Raw genomic sequence first — 20,375 nt, 5'->3', positions numbered from 1 at the left:
GTGCTGCAATCTAGACTTGGAGTAACCACTGCCGGAGTGAAAGGGGAGTTAATTCTGCATGACCCATTCATTCCTGCAGCTCTCTCGTTAGTACTAGTGTCAAATGCGGTGGAGGTGTTTTAAGATATAGACAGGGCCAGCTCTGGCTTTTTTGCTGCCCTAGGCAAAAAAGCCAGCGGCCGCTCCCCCGCCCCCATTGCGGCAGGGTCTCTCCGCTCTCCCCCCCGGCGGCCAGAGCGCCGGGGGGAGGGCCGAGAGCCCCCGGCGGCCAGAGCGCCGGGGGGAGGGCCGAGAGCCCGGCCGGGGCTTTCCACTCTCCCCGGCGGCCAGAGCGCCGGGAGCAGGGCGTAGAGCCCGGCTGCGGCTCTCCGCTCTCCCCGGCGGCGAGAGAGCCCCCGGCAGCCAGAGCACCGGGAGCAGGGCGGCAAGCCCGGCTGGGGCTCTCCGCTCTCCCCCCGGCAGCCAGAGCGCCGGGGGGAGGGCGGAGAGCCCCCGGCGGCCAGAGCACCGGGGGAGGGCGGCGAGCCCGGTCACGGCGCCGCTCTTGGGCCGGAGCGCCCCGCTGTGCCGCCCCCCCCAAGCACATGCTTGGTTGCCTGGTGCCTGGAGCCGGCCCTGGATATAGACTCCACTATGGTCTGCATAAACATCAACTCACTCTACACAGGCCACTGACTAACCATCACAGGGCAATATATTTCAACCACTCTTCAGAAGTTTTGACTTAGAAGTGAAAGACTCCATTACCATTTACCTGAGCCACCAAATGAACCCATTTTTATTTCCTTAGCGTATTTTACTCCAGACCTTCTTCATTCTCAGATCTAATTTTTTCAGCAGCAATTAAAAAAAAAATCCTCAGGATTTGTATTGTTTAATTCACTTCACGGTCTTTCAAATGTTCATGGAACAGTATTCCCTGCCAACATGTGTGTTTACCTAAATGCAGTGTATCATTTGAATCGCTCGCAAGTGCTGTCAATCAGGACTGTGATGAGAGATCCAGCACAGCCAGAATTATTACACTAATATTAACTAGGCTTACAATTAAAACAAACTCACTTGTAAATACAATTTCATTTATTTCCTCAATTAAATTACCATTTCACACAAATATATTAGTATTCCTCTGTTGGGAAATTGGTTGCGGAAAAGACTGTAGAGTCATTTTAGCGAGGAACATTAACAAAGCTTGCTAATATACAGAAAACCTTGTTAAGACCACAGAACAAGCAATATGTTACCATTGTATATAAAACCCCTAAAATTAGAGTGACCAGACGTCCCGTTTTTAAAGGGACAGTCCCGTTTTTGGGGACTTTTTCTTATATAGGTGCCTATTACCCCTAACCCTCTGTCCTGTTTTTTCACAGTTGCTATCTGGTCACCCTACCTAAAATCATTCAGAGCCCCCTGCCATAAGTGACAACGTTTGCCTGTTATAGACTATGAGCAACCTCTGTGTTGTTGTTGTTGTTTTTTTTTGTAACTTCACTTAACGAATAGTTTAACTTCAAACAAGAGTACTTTTGTATTTTTTTTAATTCAAAACCACATAGTATGGACCCGATCTTCAGCTGGTGTAAATCAGCACAGCTCCATTTCAGTCAATGGGAACTGATTCTTTGGGAATGTCCATCAAAAATGTCATTATTAATGTAGACATCAGTTAACATAACTACTACATAGGAGATTTAGTTAACACTTCACAGCATTGCATTGGAAGGATACATACAATGATGCTCAGAGGATGTCAGCGCTCATTACAAGTGAGTCTGCACTCAAATTATTTTGATGCATCTTATAGTCAGTGTAAAACATAGGTTGTTTACATATCTGGACATTGGGCTGAACGGAAGCTGCTCTATGCATTTGTGTGTGTAGTGATGATTGGCCATTTTAAATACTAGCTTTAAAAAAGCTTAAATTTAAACCACAATAAGGTAACATTAAGGTTGAGAAATGCACTAAGAAAAGAAAATTCTGATTTCTGTTCAAAACATTGCCTTGAATTCACTCCATTGTGCAGAAATATTGAGTAACAAAAGAGTAAATGATCTTGCATATCATACATGCTGCAGTAGTAGGCACAATGAGATTAGTTAAGTATGGTGTTTCAATCTTAACTTCAATTTTCCTGCTTTTATGGATTTAAGCCTGACCATTAATGCACTTTTGTGATTTAATTTCCTTCACAATCATACTTAAATGCTTACCATGTCATATAATGTTCAATAAAGCAAAGCAATGAAGCATAAAATAGCAGGGCCTCTTACAAAGGTTAAATTGAAACCCTTATTAGGACAAGAGTGAATAACACCTCAGTGCTAATTACCATGGTATAGCCAAAGCCCATAAACAGTGAAAAAGCTCATTAAGCTCTATTAAAATGTACGCTTAGAATTTATCTGGTCAGATAGATGAATAAAAATTAGTAATTATTTTATCCCTTAATACCAACATTTGCTTCTCAGCAGGGTGAATTCTCAAAGAGTTTGGATCATTGAAATAATGTGCAGTGAATGCAGTTTCCCCTGCCAACTTCAAATAAGAGTAAAATACTGTGTGTAGAATTCAGATAACTCAAAAAGCAAACAAAAAGATCCCCTGATATTTTTATCTGGGCTTACAGAAAAGGTGCTGGTGAATATATGCTTAATTAAAGAAATATTTGGGAAGTATATGGATAGGGCATTAAACTGAGTCAGGAGACCTGTGCTGGGTTATATTCTCCCCTCCTCCCCCAGTCTTGAGTAAACGGCTTAATTTTTTTTTTATGTCGCATATTCTCCCATCTATACAATGGAGCTAATGGAGCTTATCTAGTTTTGTACATCACTTTGAAATCTACAGAAGCAAAATATTGTATAAATGCTAAGTATTATTAATTATTATTACTTCACTGTGTGGCTCAGTTTACTTGAACAAAATGTGCTGTGGAAGTACAAATACTCTATCTTGTTATTAATTCACATTCCTTAGTACTTTAAACAACTATTTCCCCAGACATAAGGGCTATGGCCTAGGTCCTCTTCTTCCATTCCAAAATTTGTCAGTAGGGATGAATTTACAGTAAAACTTCTGCAATTTGGAGGTTCCAGAAAATTAGTCACATCTTCCCCTCTGTGAGAGAAGGCTCGCAGTGATACTGAAAGGATAGAGGTGCATGATCTGGCAAAAGTGTAAGTCAAAGGGTTGTGGGAGAAATTGGTGAATTGTAGGCCAGATGAACATATAGGCCACAATCCTGCAAAGATTTATGCCCATACTTAACTTTACACAGTGAGTAATCCATTGACTTGAGTGGAACTACTCACAGGGGAAAAGTTAGTCAAGTGCAAGGCTTTGTAGGGTAAGGCCATAGTCTCTGCATACACTCCATTCCATCTCTTCCCCAAATACTAGTAGTACAGTTGACTTCATTGCTATGCTGCCATTGTCTCTACTCTTTTGTGGAAGCTCTCATAATCCCTCTAATGGGGGCTACAGAAAGTATCTAGGGAATTAATGCTGCATCTTACTCTGGAAGTGAACCTGCAGGGGTTGGCTTGGTGCCTGTGTTCAGACACTGTAGTGTTCAGACAGTCCTATTTTTACCAGCATCAAAGTGTTAAAAATCAGTATGTCCCTCTTGCAGCAACACTATTGTCTGAAATCCCAATCCTACAAAGAGTTACATACATGCTTACCTTTATTCACTGTGAGTAGTCCCATTGAAGTCAATATAAAATTAAACATGTGCAAAAATCTTTGCAGGATCATGGCCCAAGGAACCATGCTGCCATTGGCTAACTCTATAAACCTGCCTCGTACCCATCTTTCCAACACAAGAAAGGGTTAATGCATGAGAGCAAGGGGACAGAAGGTGTGCGGGCTTTTCTTGAAGCTAACCTCTTCCTGTATGCTGAATACTTGCATGTCCCTGCCCATTCAGAGTTAATGTGAAAGAGGTTCTGGGAACTTCACAGGTGTGGCACTCTGTCCTTCCTTTCTATTGGCTCAAGGATGGTACTTCCTGTGTGTTATTCCTCACAATGAGAAATACATTATGTACCTTAAAGAAATAATCTTCACCACCAAATGTATAACAGAGTTAGACCCTTGGTCTCCTTTAGCTTCATGAAATACACAAGGGATCGGCAACAGGGAAATCTGTTGGCAGTGTGGGCAAAGGGATGTGCTGGCTGCTGCTTTCCCCAGCCCCGATTGACCTGGAACGGCAAACCACAGCCAGTGGGAGCTACGATCGGCCGAACCTGTAGACGCAACAGGTAAACAAACTGTCCCAGCCCACCAGCAGATTTCCCTGATGGGCTATGTGCCAAAGGTTGCCGATCCCTGAAATACACATTACGTTTCTATTTTGTGAAGGAAAAGAGTTACATACAGTGTTCACGTAGGCTGTTTGACTTTAAAAAGCAGCTGTTTTCTTCATTATGTAAAAATTTAAAATACAGCTAGCACTATATGTAAGAGCCTGTTTTTTTTCTCCTTTCCTTTGTGTACAACAACAAAAACTATATATATGTAACTATTGGTTGCATGTGCTTCAACATGAGAAAAAGTTCATAAACCTGCAAAAATCTTCAATTTTCAAGATTTCAGTGAAAGGAAAATGGAGTACTTGATCCTGCAGATTGCTGAGTAACTCCTGAAAGTGCTGAGTACTGTCATCTGTTACTGAAGATGACAGGATTGAAGACTTCGAATAAAGAGATGCTGTTTAAAAATGAGTCATTTTTAAGGTCACACAACTGAATGAACTGAGGTAATAAAATATGATTGTTTTGATTTAAAAAAAATAAATACATTTTTACTTGATCCTGGCTCATTTCAGAATCTCATGTATTCAGTGATTTTTCAGTCAGGGAATATGATGCAGGATCAACTCCTGGCCACCAAATTATGCTACAAAATTTATACTTCCAGGATTATTTTTGTTTTTTCTTCTAAATTCTAGGCAACACAAGCAAAGAAAATACAAGGAACCTCCTTTATGCTTTTGCCAATAAAATAGGGCTCAAGCCAACCTCTTTTCATATTCTTATATTTGGTAATTTAGATAAGTATGTGTGAAATGTGGATATTTAATTCAGTCAACACCTATCCATCATTACTTCACAATAAAAAAATTATTACAATTTGAAGTTATTTATTCTTCATGCAGAAACCACATTTTTTTGTTGATGAGGCTGTATTTGTTTAGAAGTGAGCAATAGCACCCCTGTAGATTCACAGAGGAACCTTTTATCAGAAACAGCCTTTAGGCCACAGTTTGCAATCAGTGAATATTTATATTAGTAGCAGTTGCACCCGACAGTAATTATCTTATCACAGAGGAAAAGGTTAGAAAGAAGCTTCTCCATTGGACACCTGCCGTGTGGATAATTAAGTATCTCCATGGTTTCTTTCATTACTACATTCAATAATAGTTAAATACCAGGGAATCCAGACATAATCAGACATGATTTGATGAGATATGAAAAGAGACAGGAACAAACAAAATTATTCTCTAAAACACCCCAAAGGAAATAGCAAATGTTTCTATAATAAACATAAGGACAAATTACCTTCTCTAAAAGCATGTAGTGAAATAGAGTTTAAAAGAATATTTCAATCTGATTATATTTTTAATATCAATCTAATATGTAGAAATAAAATGGAAAAAAATCATTTGAATTTGCTCACAGTTCTCTTTTTTAGATAAAGATACTTTTGCATAGTGATTCAGGAAAAAATAGTTTTGCAATCAGAGGCAGTTACTTAGAAAGTTTAAACATTGCCAGATGCCACTGTATGCTATAAACTTTATGGGACAGGGTGGCCAAAAATTCCAAATCTTGGTTTCAAAGAGAGGATCACAAATCCATATTTGGGAATCTAAATAGAAATGGACCGATTTTCAGATTTGCCCACACACCATTAGAAGTCAGGCCAAACTTTTATTTAAATGTTATTTATTGTATTTAGATTGGCTGTGCAACCTTAACTCTTCCCCTTTATGCATGTACATGATGATACAGCCTCCCCCCACAGGACTCCTGCACCATTCAGTGCTCAAAGGATGAGGCAGCTGTTCAATATTTTTATCCTCATTCAATGAGTAGATGCAGACCCTGCCTTATTTAGTGCACATAATCTAACACCTGCAATGTACAAATAATTAATGATTTCCTCATGGTCTTTTCTAAGGCACTCATCACTGTAAAATCTGAGTGCCTCATAAATATTAATTTATCTTCCCTGCACAATAGACAACATTGTTATTCCCATTTAACAGAAGGGGAAGTGAGACAGAGAGACTTCTGAGGCTGCACAGTGAATCAGTAGCAGAGTCCATATTAGAACTCACAATCAGGACTCCCACCCCATGCTCAGTCCTCCAGACCATACTGCCTTCCTGTCAGAGGTGATGCTCATCATCTACGGTTTTCACTGATTTCTATTGCCATTGATCAGCACTTCTGCAAATCAGGCCCCAGGTTTCAATTTAGGCACCAAAAAGAAAGAAAGAAAGAAAATGTGGCACACACAATTATATGCCACCTGCCATCATTTTGACTTAAATGAGTTGCTCGGGAAGACTAGCAAATGAAAGTTCTCCTATGTGATATTCATCAGCTTTACAACAAAATCATTTTTTCGCTTCCGGTAGACATATGCTTTGTTCTCCACACATCTACAAACTTCTATAGTAAATGAGTCAGGTATCCTACAAACAGCCTCATTCTCTTCACTACTCTGATTCATTTACTGAACACCATCCACTCTGTGCACAAAATGGTAATTTTCAAAAGTTTATATATCAGCCAAACCAGAATGGAATTTCAAAGGACAAAGAAAAGGCACTTCTCTGGCCCAGGACTGTCTCTCTGCTGAATGTCAAAGTCCTGGTGCCTTCATTGGAGGTGTTAGAGAATCTTTTACAATGGAAAGTGGTAGGTAACCTAAATATTAGGTTTACTACCAGCTCCCTGTAATAAAGTCTCTTAGTATAGCTTATGCTTCTGTTTTAAGATAAAGCTAAAGGGGTAGAAGTCCAAATTTCATGTTTCAATTAAATTAAGCAATCCTATTTCCTGGGGAAAAATATCATCAGTCTCTTGCTGTGCAACAGAAACCAAGAAAAACAACAAAAAATGTGTTGTATCTAACAGCCATTATACAACAGCTACACGTCAAATGCTTTTTGATTACCCACTTCAGGTTCTAAAAGTGGTCCATTAACCTTCAGCAGTCCTACTACTACAATTAATTAACAAAATGTCAGTATTTAAATCACACTTCCTTGGTGGTCTAGCAATTTCACTGCCAACGTACCAATAACAATGAAAGGTTTTGTTTTTGATTGTAATACCTATTATTAAATATATTTAAAATGTGTCAAGAGAATAGAGTCAGATATGCTTTAGTCATATGATCCTGTAACTGCTTTACTAAACAGATCCAAATATGATATAAATAGATCCAAACATGAGATTGAAAAAGAAAACACAAGACTTAGATACATATTTCCACCTATCTGTCAGTCATACTTACTGACAGATGTGAGGTTTACTGATAGCCTTCCAGAGAATCAACTGCCTTTTCCAGTCAGACACTGAGTTTGTGTCAAACAAAGCACAACACTCTCCTCTTGATTTGGTAGAATGAATATCAATTCAGATATTCTATTTTTTTCACTGAGCACAGTACTGAAGATGAGATCAGCCATTATGATTCAAAGCAGAATTTTTACACAAATAAATTTACCCAGCAGAGTCAAAATCAGCCTGTAAATAATAAGGACCAAATCATTAAGCATTATTCCTTTCAAGAATGCCCAGAGCCCTTACATGCCTAGAGCCCTTAAAGGTATCTTCTAGATAATCACTTTTTAAAAATTGATAACAAAGATTACAAAATGGAGTTAATGTTGATAGTAAAGTTACTGAGAGTGAATATGGCAATAGAATGATGTACTGCTTGTACTAAAGTATGTGGTAAATGTTTGTGAGCACGCCCACTGTGCACTAGAAGTTTCCAGAAGCCACATCAGACAAAACCATAGGCTCATGAAGCTACAGAATTGTGCCTTCTTATAAGAAAGATGACTGAGTCTGAGAGCATTACTAAATATTACAAAAACACATGATGTCAGAAACAGAACTATGCAAATCATAGAGCATTCTCTTTCTTGGGTATTAAAGCTGTGTTACAATTACAAGCTATCACTTTATTTGTAAAACATGTTGTGTTCCTGCTTACAGGCTAGAGTTCTCTGTAGTAGGGAAGCATGTGATCAGAGTCAGGCTGCAGAGAGCCAGCTTAGATAAATAAGGTGGGTTTAGTTGTACCTTGCTGTTTTAGGGAGCAGCCTGCTTTCTCTCTGTTTTGGAGTTCTTGTGTTATCATTCTGAGTGCTAAGAAATAAAATAGTATTAGACTTCAACCTTTCATCAAGGGTGTTTAATATTTTCATCTAACTTTTATATGCTATGAACAGAACACTTTTCACGTTAGGTTCATGAGCTGAACCCTGCAGGTTTGGAATGCGGGGTGGGAAGGAAATCAAACCATGCAGACGTATTTGAAAGTTCAAGTTAAACTAATCTCACCTTACTCCCAATATAGACAGTTAAGGGAGGTCTGCAGGGATTGCAGGTTGTATCTGTGTGAACAGCCTCATCCGGTATTAGTGAACTTTTTGCAAACCTAGGCTGAGATTCACAAAATGCCTCAAGCCTTTAACCAAGGCTGGACTCAAAGCTCAGTGCAAATAATTTGCATAGCTAAAAGCAGAAGAGTGCATTGAAACGGCAAGCTAAACTTGCAAAATATGTCAGTTTTAGTAACATGGACATATTCTTATTGCTAAGAGAAGCCTGCACATAGCAACAGAAACTGATGATTATGCTATTTTATGTGCAAGGCTCAGTATCGCTGGAGGTATACAATACTTTGCATAGAAAGAAGGAAATTAAAAGGATTTGGAATAGTTTATGGATTAATTTGAGAGGTACTCTGACTGTAGTGAAAATGATAATTGAGAGACATTTAGGTTTCTTTCTCTGCAATTGAGGACAACTCAAGCTAGCTGATCCATACGTGACTACGTAAAAGCTTAAAATAGGTGAATTATACAAAATAGTTTGTAGAACAGAAAAGGGTCAGGCAAAAATCACACTGTTTTGAAAGCTGTTTTAGCCTTATTCTAAATAATAGGTACTTTGCATCTGATGCTGGAAGGTGCTGAGTGCCTTGTACAACAGGTTAAGAGTGTCCAGTTCCTTTGAAGTCAATGAAAATAGGTCCATCATTCATCTTACTACAACTGGCTCAGGATTGTTGAATAGGGAAATGTGTTTTTATTGTTGTTTGTTTTTAATTAAACTGTTTTTTAAAGTACTATGTGATCTCAGATTGACCAATAGATGTGACTGGTTGGTTCAAAATGATTGTTTACATTATAGACAGTCATAACATATTATTTATTCATACTGCAGCAGTACCTAGAGACTCCAACCAAGATGGTGTGATGTGCCACACAAATATGTACTGAGAGAGATCCCCTTAACCACAAGAATAGTCTGCCTTCCTCTCCTGGTTAAAGTTCTAATAGTATCATAGTATCTGTTAGTCTTAAAGGTGCCACAGGACCCTCTTTTGCTTTTTATAGAAATTTATATGGGACAGCTAAAATATTGTATAAGTATACTTTTTGAAATATTTTAATTATAGATGCATTAAAGTGCCACTTTAGATGACAAATAAATGAGAAGAATTTCTGTGTTTCTTAGTAAACATTTAAATACATGAGTGAATTTGTCCACAAGGAAACACAGAAAAAAGATTCTGATTGTTGGGCCATGTACAATGTCGGTCTTTAGCATTATTAATATTTTAAAATGTATTAAGTATATACATGTAAATGAGATATGCAGATATTATGGATAACATATTCATAGTCATCTAATATCTGACAAAAAAGAGTCATATGCATCTCAAAAAACCTTCTTTCAAAGAACTTTATTTATAAAATTGTGTTTTCATAATTTTCATGGTTGATTCTCTTAATTTAAAGATATGTACTCTTGTTTTGGCATAGAAAAGTACAGATGAGATAAGTGTAGTTCCTTTAATGTCCTTCTTCCCATTTTCAAAAATGGCCTCTGATTTGAGGTGCTTTAATTTTGAATGCCCAACATGGTACTTAAGGAGTGAGTTTCACAGCTCCTGAGCACCTACAATTCCCTTAATGAGAGGTGTTGGTGCTAAGTACTGCTGAAAATCAAGCCCAAAGTGTTTCAAGTTGAACACCTAAAGTTTGAGACACACAGAATCTAAAGGGTGCTCTAGAAACGTCCTGTGTAAATGGACCAATCTCGTATTTGTACTTCTATATTCATAGACAAAACAAGAGTAAATATCTTAAAGCTCAGAGGACCATGCACTTCACAATGTTTAAAATATAATTAGTAAAATGTTAAAACAGTGAAATTCTAGGAAAATTCCAACCCTTTATATGTGCAAAATTCCTCTCTCAATTTCCACCATAAAAAAACCTATACGTGGATGAAATGGATCATAGGGAATTTCAGAAGAGCAGTGGTATTGGGGAATTCAGAGTGAAACTGAAAATCAAGCTTATAACAGGAAACTATCTGCAATCTCATGGATGGTAGGACTAGAATCAGTCCATAGTTGTTATTTGGCAATCCATTTGCATTATCAGTAGATGCATCATCTAATGAATTATGGTGCCAGCTGCATTTGCATCAGAATCTCTAAACAAGAAAGAAAACAGTTACATCCTAGAAGAGAATAGATGCTGACAAATGTGATTAATGGTACTAAGTTTCATAAAGTATATGTATTCTGATGTGTATGTACATGGCCAAATTGAGCCCTGAGACATGTGCACACATAAGTCTGTGATTTCAATAGGAGATGCAGTCATATGTTGGTATAGAATTTGACCCTTTGATTTTAGCACTTTCTGAATTTAATGAATAGGTGCTGAAACTAGGGGTGCTTGGTATGCTGCTGCACCCCCAGATTTGAAGTCATTTATATTATATATAGCAGGGATCGGCAACCTTTGGCATGTGGCCCGCCAGGGAAAGCCGTTACCTGCCATGTTTGCAGGTTTGGCCAATCACGGCTCCCACTGGCCGCGGTTTGCCGTCCCAGGCCAAAGAGGGCTGCGGGAAGCGGTAGCCAGCACATCCCTTGGCCCATGCCACTTCCCACAGCCCCCATTTGTTATGCTCATACAAAGCACACGGGATCTTTTCAGGGGAAAAAAGGCAAATATACCACATTTATTGAAAATACAACAGTTAGCATATGCTTTTCAGTCACACACACACACACACACACACACACACACACAGAGTCCTGCCAGTTGATGTTTATAGTTACCAGTCTGTTGTAGCTCGAGTCAATCTAATGGCCAGTTAGACTGAGTACGAATGAGGAGCTGGGTTCTGTCGGTCGCGATCCGATGCTCTGAGGCTTTGCAGGACTGAACCCAGAGTTCCATGGCAAAACACCCCAGCTTTATAGTTGTAAATTCCCATTTGAGTCCATAAATTTTGCAATGTCATCCTGTAATCATTAGGCCTTAAGTGGTGTTAATCTTGGGGTTTTCTGCTGTTATCATTTGATGGTTATTGTCGGGCTTCCCATCGTTATCTTCTATTTGTTGTCTCACCTTTGGGAGTGCCTGCCTCACCTCTGAGGTCGTCAATGCTGCTAACATGTTTAGCATCGGATACAATGGATGTTTTCTGATTGTCTCCTGGTTTTTCCAAGTCTCTCACTTTTTCTTGACCATCTGGACATGGCTTTCACACCTTATCTTTTCCTGATGCATGCATTCCTTATTCACACAAACAATCTCTTACAGAAACCTTCAAAGGTATACAGACAACAGTATTTTATATTCAGCAGAATACATTGTAAATCAAGTCTTGCTAAATTTTACAACTAAAACAATTCACATTGGGGCTTCAGGCCCTCAACATTCCTTTAATCTCCTTAACATAGATACAATACAAGGTCCTGTCTCTTACTTACTAAAACCTTAAAACAAAGAAATGTATATTTAACTAAAGTGCCTAATTTGTAATACATATAGGAAACCATAGTAGACATTATAACTTATCCTAAAACAAAAGGGTGACCATAATCAGTCATAAGGATGGGTCTGGTCTATCATTCCTTTCTGCTATTCAAAAAGGGTGGCTGACAGGATAAAATCAAATCATACATTAATTCTCATAGTACAATTATAAAATCCTGCTCCTACATATTGGCCTGGAGTGGCGAACCGTGGCCAGTGGGAGCTGTGATCAGCTGAACCTGCGGACGCAGCAGGTAAAAAAACCAGCCCGGCCCGCCGGAGCTTACCCTGACGTGCCACGTACCAAAAGTTGCCGATCCCTGATATATAGGGTTTGCAGTTTGGTTCAATGGCTCTCAGCACCTCCACTATACAAATTGTTCCAGCACTCTGATTTAACGTAGGATGCTGAAACTGTAACAAATACTATATTCATGTGGAATCAGAGATGTTACTATACCCTGTGTATAGTATAGTTGTAACCATGCAAAAACAATGTCCTGAAGCAATACCGATAAAAAATAAGTCCATGTTGGAAGTATATTCTTTCTACTACCAGAAAACTTGAAAAAAAGAAAATGTTTTGTTGAACAGACAGAGTGACAGTTCTGAGTTAACTTAAGCAATTATGCAAAAGTGACCTAAAGAGAAAGCAGAAGTAGACCCCAAACTGAGATCATACTTGCCATTTCTGGAAGACATTAATGATGAGAATGACCTTTTGCTAATGGAAAAAGAACAAAATTTGATAATTTCAGCAGTGGACATAGGAAACTTGCTAAAATGTGCAGAGAAATCCTCTACAAGCTTAGATATTGAGAAAACTGAAAAGGAAGAGAGCCATGTTTTACTGGCCAGATATGAGCAACAAGATATCAAACATGATAGTTTCCTGTGATACATGTAAGTTATTCAAAATCATGAAGTCTCAGAGACCATGACAAAGCTTTTGAATGTGACAAAAGCAATTTACTATTATTACTTAAGATTCTGTGGATTACTACTGTGAATTAATGGAGTTTTAAAAAAAGATACAAACAGGAGATCAGAGAAAAGCATTCAAAGTCACAGTGTGCAAGGGATGGCATAAGACAAATTCTTATTATTCATAGACTTTAAGGTCAGAAGGGACCATTATGATCATCTAGTCTGCACAACGCAGGCCACAGAATCTCACCCACCCACTCCTGTAACAAACCCCTAACCTATGCCTGAGTTATTGAAGTCCTCAAATCGTGGTTTAAAGACCTCAAGCTGCAGAGAATCCTCCAGCAACTGACCCGTGCCCCACGCTGCAGAGGAAGGCGAAAAACCTCCAGAGCCTCTGCCAATCTGCCCTGGAGGAAAATTCCTTCTCGACCCCAAATATGGCGATCAGTTAAACCCTGAGCATGTGGACAAGACTCACCAGCCAGCACCCAGGAAAGAATTCTCTGTAGTAACTCAGATCCCACCCCATCTAACATCCCATCACAGACTATTGGGCATATTTACCTGCTAATAATCAAAGATCAATTAATTGCCAAAATTAGGCTATCCCATCATACCATCCCCTCCATAAACTTATCAAGCTTAGTCTTGAAGCCAGATATGTCTTTTGCTCCCACTACTCCCCTTGGAAGGCTGTTCCAGAACTTAACCCATCTAATGATTAGAAACCTTCGTCTAATTTCAAGTCTAAACTTCCTAATGTCCAGTTTATATCCATTTGTTCTTGTGTCCACATTGGTACTAAGTTTAAATAATTCCTCTCCTTCCCTGATATTTATCCCTATGATATATTTATAAAGAGCAATCATATCTCCCCTCAGTCTTTTTTTGGTTAGGCTAAGCTCTTTGAGTCTCCTTTCATAAGACAGGTTTTCCATTCCTCGGATCATCCTAGTAGCCCTTCTCTGTACCTGTTCCAGTTTGAATTCATCCTTCTTAAACATGGGAGACCAGAACTGCACATGATATTCCAGATGAGGTCTCACCAGTGCCTTGGATAACGGTACTAACACCTCCTTATCTTTACTGGAAATACCTCGCCTGATGCATCCCAAGACCGCATTAGCTTTTTTTAACAGCCATATCACATTGGCGGCTCATAGTCATCCTGTGATCAACCAATACTCCGCGGTCTTTCTCCTCCTCTGTTACTTCCAACTGATGTGTCCCCAATTTATAACCAAAATTCTTGTTATTAATCCCTAAATGCATGACCTTGCACTTTTCACTATTAAATTTCATCCTATTACTATTACTCCAGTTTACAAGGTCATCCAGATCTTCCTGTATGATATCCCAGTCTTTCTCTGTATTAGCAATACCTCCCAGCTTTGTGTCATCCGCAAACTTTATTAGCACATTCCCACTTTTTGTGCCAAGGTCAGTAATGAAAAGATTAAATAAGATTGGTCCCAAAACCGATCCCTGAGGAACTCCACTAGTAACCTCCTTCCAGCCTGACAGTTCACCTTTCAGTATGACCTGATGTAGTCTCCCCTTTACCCAGTTTCTTATCCACCTTTCAATTTTCATATTGATCCCCATCTTTTCCAATTTAGCTAATAATTCCCCATGTGGAACTGTATCAAATGTCTTACTGAAATCGAGGTAAATTAGTTCCACTGTGTTTCCTTTGTCTAAAAAATCTGTTCCCTTCTCAAAGAAGGAGATCAGGTTGGTTTGGCACAATCTACCTTTTGTAAAACCATGTTGTATTTTGTCCCAATTACCATAGACCTCAATGTCCTTAACTACTTTCTCCTTCAAAATTTCCAATCCTCGGATCTTTTCTTCCATCAGCTCTATCAGGCGGCACTTCATGCAGACGAAACTCTTCTCAGATACCCCCTCCAGGATCATGTACATGCCGCAGCTTCCACATCCAGTCATCCTCAATGTGTCTTCCACTGCTGCCTCTGTATCGGTCATAGCCTTCCCACCTAAAACCTGTTAGTCTGGGAAACACAAACCAAACCATCACCACCCACAGCAAAACAAATGCCCAACGGGCACCAAAACACTGGCAGAACACCACCCACTCCCTTCATTAGCCTGTCTATTCCTCTGCCTAGCTCTCTTAGTCTCCCCCGCAAGCTCCCCTTGCAAACTCCTACTGAAACTCCCCTGTTTACAGCTCTGTTTTCTGGCTCCTGTGCCACTGCAGCTATCTATGGCACTGCCTGACTGGCTGGCTACCTTTATAGGACCCCTAAGCAGAGAAGCCCTGCCCCCTAATCAGGGCTCAGCTTCTCTCCCAGCACACTGCCCCTACCAACCTCCACACATATAAAACTAACAGTTGTACCCTTCATGGTCAAGCATGGACTTTCAAGCATTTACTGACACTGGTGTCCAAACACTACATCACCCATATAGTTAAAGAGAGAGTGAGAGAGAGAGAGAGCTATTCTGACTGTGAAAGACTATTAAGGAAAGCCTGGAGATTTTATGGGTACATTGGAAATGTCGGCACTCTATATCCACTTATTATTTTTAATTAGGAGCTCAGGATTGGGATGGTGGGTAAGGGTGCAGTGAGGCCATTCTCTGAAAATAAATTGTAGATGGTGCCTTTTTGAAAAATATTTATGCAGCAGAACACAGCATGGAGAGTGCGATATAAAGCCATTACTGTCAGAACAATAATTCTTACAAAATTACTTATTTTTTCCAACAAAGTTTTAAAAATAATTAACCTTTACACTGGTGAAGATGAGCACATCAATCTTTAGTGTTCTTCACAGAGGCACTGAGAAGGAATAAACTCATCTTACCACCCCCGACTTCTCTCTGATTTCCAACAGCATCCTTATTTTTCCCTCCCCGTAAACAGAGTAAGATGCCTTCCAGCTCCTCATCCCCAGGAAGAGAGATCATACCCCCTCACCTGCTTCACACTCTCTTCACTTTGCCACTAATTGATGTTTCCAGTCCATGCTAGTTCTTTTCCCATTCTCATTCTCAGTGAGACTTGGCTCTTCCTGGAGGGTTTTCCCCAAAGTAAGAAAGAAAGATGAGATGCCATCCAATATCTCTGAATAGCCATCCTCTCAACAGTCTAGAAACACTACTAACTCCCCTGCACAGCATGGACAAGTGGCTCCCCCAAGTCTTTTGAAATTAACTAGATGAGACACCAAACAGCTAATTTCTGCACTGTAAGAAGCTGTGTGATATTAACCTAATTCTGTAGGTGATATACATTCATTTTATCATAAAACAGGCAAAAGTTTACTTTTGTTTCTTTTCAAGTGTTGTGGTTTCTAACTCATTAACACAGTTACCATACAGGTGTAATTCAAAAACAGCATATATTGCTAAACAATTATACATTGGCTAAAGGTTGATCTAACTTAGGTGCAAATTCTCATCTGCAAGTGCAGCAGGATAAGAATAGGATTAGTGTTCCAATGACTGGAAGAAGGCAAATAAGGAAGGATGGAGTCAAGAAAAAAGAAAGCAAGGTGAGATTTTTGGAACACAGAGGAAAGAATGAGAAAGGGGAATGAGAAGAGTGAAAGAGGAGAGATGCCAGAGGAAAGAGATATAAGATGTCCTGATGGGAAATGTTTAGCTAAATCTATCATGTCTCAGACTAAGAAATCTACAGAATTGAAGTAGTAACCTGATGGAAATAGTTTTTATTTTAAAATTTCTAGTAATTTCCCCATCCATTCAGGCCAAAAATGTTCAAAACCAGCTTCTCCCATGGTATTTCGGTGCTTTTGACCTTGTCTTGAACCTGGAAAGCCAGGGCGCATGCAAATGTAAAAAAGTTAACAGATATTTATCAAACACTGTAATATTTGGTTCAGGCTCAGTTCACATTTTGTATCAGGTCTTATTTTTTCCTGAAATGGTTCACCCATTCCAAATTACACACCAGTCATTTGTGGAATAGGCATATTGGGCCTGATCCAAAGCACATCTTCGTTTGTGGATCAGGCCCTGGGTCAGAATTTCTAATGTCGTGAAAAGTCTCAGTATCCATCCCTTCATATGCATGCGGTAGCTGTGTAGCCAGTTACTACTGCATTCCCAATAGGCTGACACACTGCACCAATTTGTATCTGACCAACTAGGCCCAGATTTTCAGAAGAGCTCACTTCCCAACAGCTCCACTGAAAAGTGTTAAGCACTTTTGAAATTTGGGCACTTCATTTAGGTGCCTAAATGGCAGCTGAGCCTTTATAAAAAAAATAGCTTTTAAATTGTAATCTCAAAAAGCCTAGCTTCTAAGAGGTAGATCAGTTCTTAGTTTAAAGATCCATTGTGGCCATCGAGGAAGAAACCATCCCTATACAGCAGCCAGGAGCGCCGCCAGCTTTTCTGCTGCCCTAAGCGGCGGAAGGTCCCGCCCCAAAATGCCGCCACCCACAAAGGCGGCGGAAGGTCCCGCCGCCAAAATACCGCCGCGGTCGCCACCCCCTCAATTGTAGCGCCCTAGGAGACCGCCTAGGTCGCCTAATGGGTTGCGCCGGCCCTGACAGCAGCAAACATAAAATTAAGAGATATTAACCGTACTACATTGTGATAGATTTTGTGGTATATTGTGCTTTACTTTATTTGCAGAGGAAATTAATTACTAAGTTTTATTAACTTCAACATTTGTGTGATGCTTTTAATTAATTAATATAGTAATTGCTTTTAACTTCTGTTTTAACTACCTTTTAAGTGCCATATTTCTTTAAGTTTATGTGCAGTATTAAATGTCATAAACTGTTGGAGTTATGACATGATAAATATCAACCAAAAATAAAATAAAATGATTTTTAAATTTGCACATGGAAATTGAAGAGCTGGACATGTTCAGCTGGATAACTAGGGTCCCAAAGAGAAAAGAGAGAAAAGGACAAAAAATATAGACAGGGAAGAAAAAGTGGGAAATGGAAAATAAAATCAAAGAAATATACAACTTCAAGAAATATTAACCATTATATAATTTATTCATATTCTTGAAGTCTGGATTAAGATTTAGAGCTGCCTTACACATTTTGAAAGTTCAGACCTGGAGTCTTGGTTCAGGCCCATCTCTAGTCCCTATGTATATTTCGCTGTTAGCAGTCAGAAAATTGCTACATGTTACTACTGTAGGGATTTAAACACAAACCTCAACTATACAAACAATGTATTTAAAAAAGAAGGTTGTGTGTAAACTGGAAATTTTTGCTCTGTGATAACTACCAGTCCAACCTCCCAGTGCAAATGCATTGCACCAATGTAAAATGTGGCTTGCAGCTGTGTGACTTACCTTTAGGTAAGTGCAACTTTGTAGTGAATTTTTGCTAAGGAATAGCTACAACAATGAAAAAATACCAAAAGAAAACTAGCCTTATTTGTAGAAATAGGTGCTAAATGTCCCAAAATAACCAATTCATGTTTTTGTGCATCAGGCAAGACAGGGCTGATATTGCAGAAACACACATTCCTAAGAGGTGCTAGGCACAGAGCACTCTCGTAAACACATTCCAGAAGGGTTTTACCAAAACACCTCGATACCAACACACTCCCTGAAGATAACAGGAACATGCTGACCCATCATAAATATAAGGTCAGAATGACAGTGTAATGGATAGAGATGTACAAGATGATGGGTGATAACTGCCTATGTCAGAGGGTGTCAACTAACTATGTCAGAGGGGCAGTATGTAACTTGTTTGCACTGATGTATAAAATGGAGTCTCAGAGGGAATATATTTGGCCAGTCTTGGGGGGGAATGGAAATCCCACCATTCACTGAGCTGCGTCCATTGTAATGGGCATACATGTGTTAGTGGTCCTATAGAGCCTGCAGGATATTAGGACCATGCCTCATTGACAATAAACCTGGCTGAGTGCCTTTGTTCCTTAACAGATCTTGTGGTTATCAGGCGGTTCGCTTGAGGTCTGCTATTCCAACTGTTTGTGCAGAGCTGGGACAGCACACAGGGAGAACACTCACAGATGCATCCTAGGATTTTTTTATGCATCCCATGAGTGCATTAGCTCTTTTGGCCACAGGGTCACATCTGAGAGCACACATTCAGCTGATTATCCACCACAATCTCCAAATCTTTTTGGGGAGTCACTACTTCCCAGGATAGAATCCTGTATCCTGTAAGTACAGCCAACATTCTTTGTTCTCAGTTGTATTCATTTACGTTTAGCTGTATTAATATGCATATTGTTTGCTTGTGCCCAGTTTACCAAGCAATCTGAATCACTGTGAATTAGTGACCTGTCCTCTTCATTAATTGAATTATCCTCCAAGTTTTGTGTCATCTGCAAAATTTATCAATGATGATCTTATGTTTTCTTCCAGGTTATTGATAAAGATGTTGAATAGCATAGAGCAAAGAACCGATCCCTGCAGGAAACAAACACTGGAAACATACAGATTGATGATGATTCCCCATTTACTGTTACATTTTGAAAGCTATCATTTAGCTACTTTTGAATCTATTTAATTTGTGCCATATTTATTTTATATCATTCTAGTGTTTTAATAAAAATGTTGTGTGGTACTAAGTCAAATGCCTTTCAGTAGTCTGAGAATATTGTGTCAACACTACTCTCTTTATAAACCAAACTTGTAATCTCATAAAAAAAATTAGTTGGACAGGATCTGTTTTCCATAAACCCATGTTGATTTGCATTAATGACATTACCCTCCTTTAATTCTTTATTAACTGAGTCCAGTGTCAGCCACTCTCTTATATTTCCTGAGATAGATGTGAGCCTGACAGTCCTACAGTTACTCAGGTGATCCCATTTACCTTTTCTTTTAAATTAGCACAACTTTAGCTTTCTTCCAGTCTTTTGGAACAAGTGCTCCAAAACCTCTTGAAAAATCACATTAATGGTCCATCAAGCTCCTCAGACAGCTCTTCTAATACTCTTGAATTAAAGTTATCTGGACCTCCTAATTTAAAAATTAACTTTAGTAACTTTTATTTATTTAACATCCTACAGCGATACTAGTGGAATGGATGAGGCTGCATCATCTGTTTTTTCCCCAAATACACAACACAAATATTTATTGAACACTTCTGTTTTTTTCTGCATTATTGATATTTCTAGCATTTTGAACTGTAATGGACCAATACCATTGTCAGGGGTCTCTTTGTTCATAATATATATATTTAAAAAAGAATACAAAACTTATTATTGTCCTTAGCTCTGCTGGCCATAGATTTGTCCTTATGCCCCTTGGCTTCCCTTATCAATTTTCTACAATTCCTAACTTCTGATTCATATTCATCACTATCAACTTCCCCTTTCTTCCATTTGTTTCAATATA

The sequence above is a fragment of the Terrapene carolina genome, unplaced genomic scaffold, assembly GCF_002925995.2.
Source record: "Terrapene carolina triunguis isolate 2854851 unplaced genomic scaffold, T_m_triunguis-2.0 Scaffold17, whole genome shotgun sequence".
Taxonomy (NCBI): domain Eukaryota; kingdom Metazoa; phylum Chordata; order Testudines; family Emydidae; genus Terrapene; species Terrapene triunguis.
The sequence above is the reverse complement of the archived record's forward strand: the minus strand, read 5'-3'. Positions refer to the sequence as shown.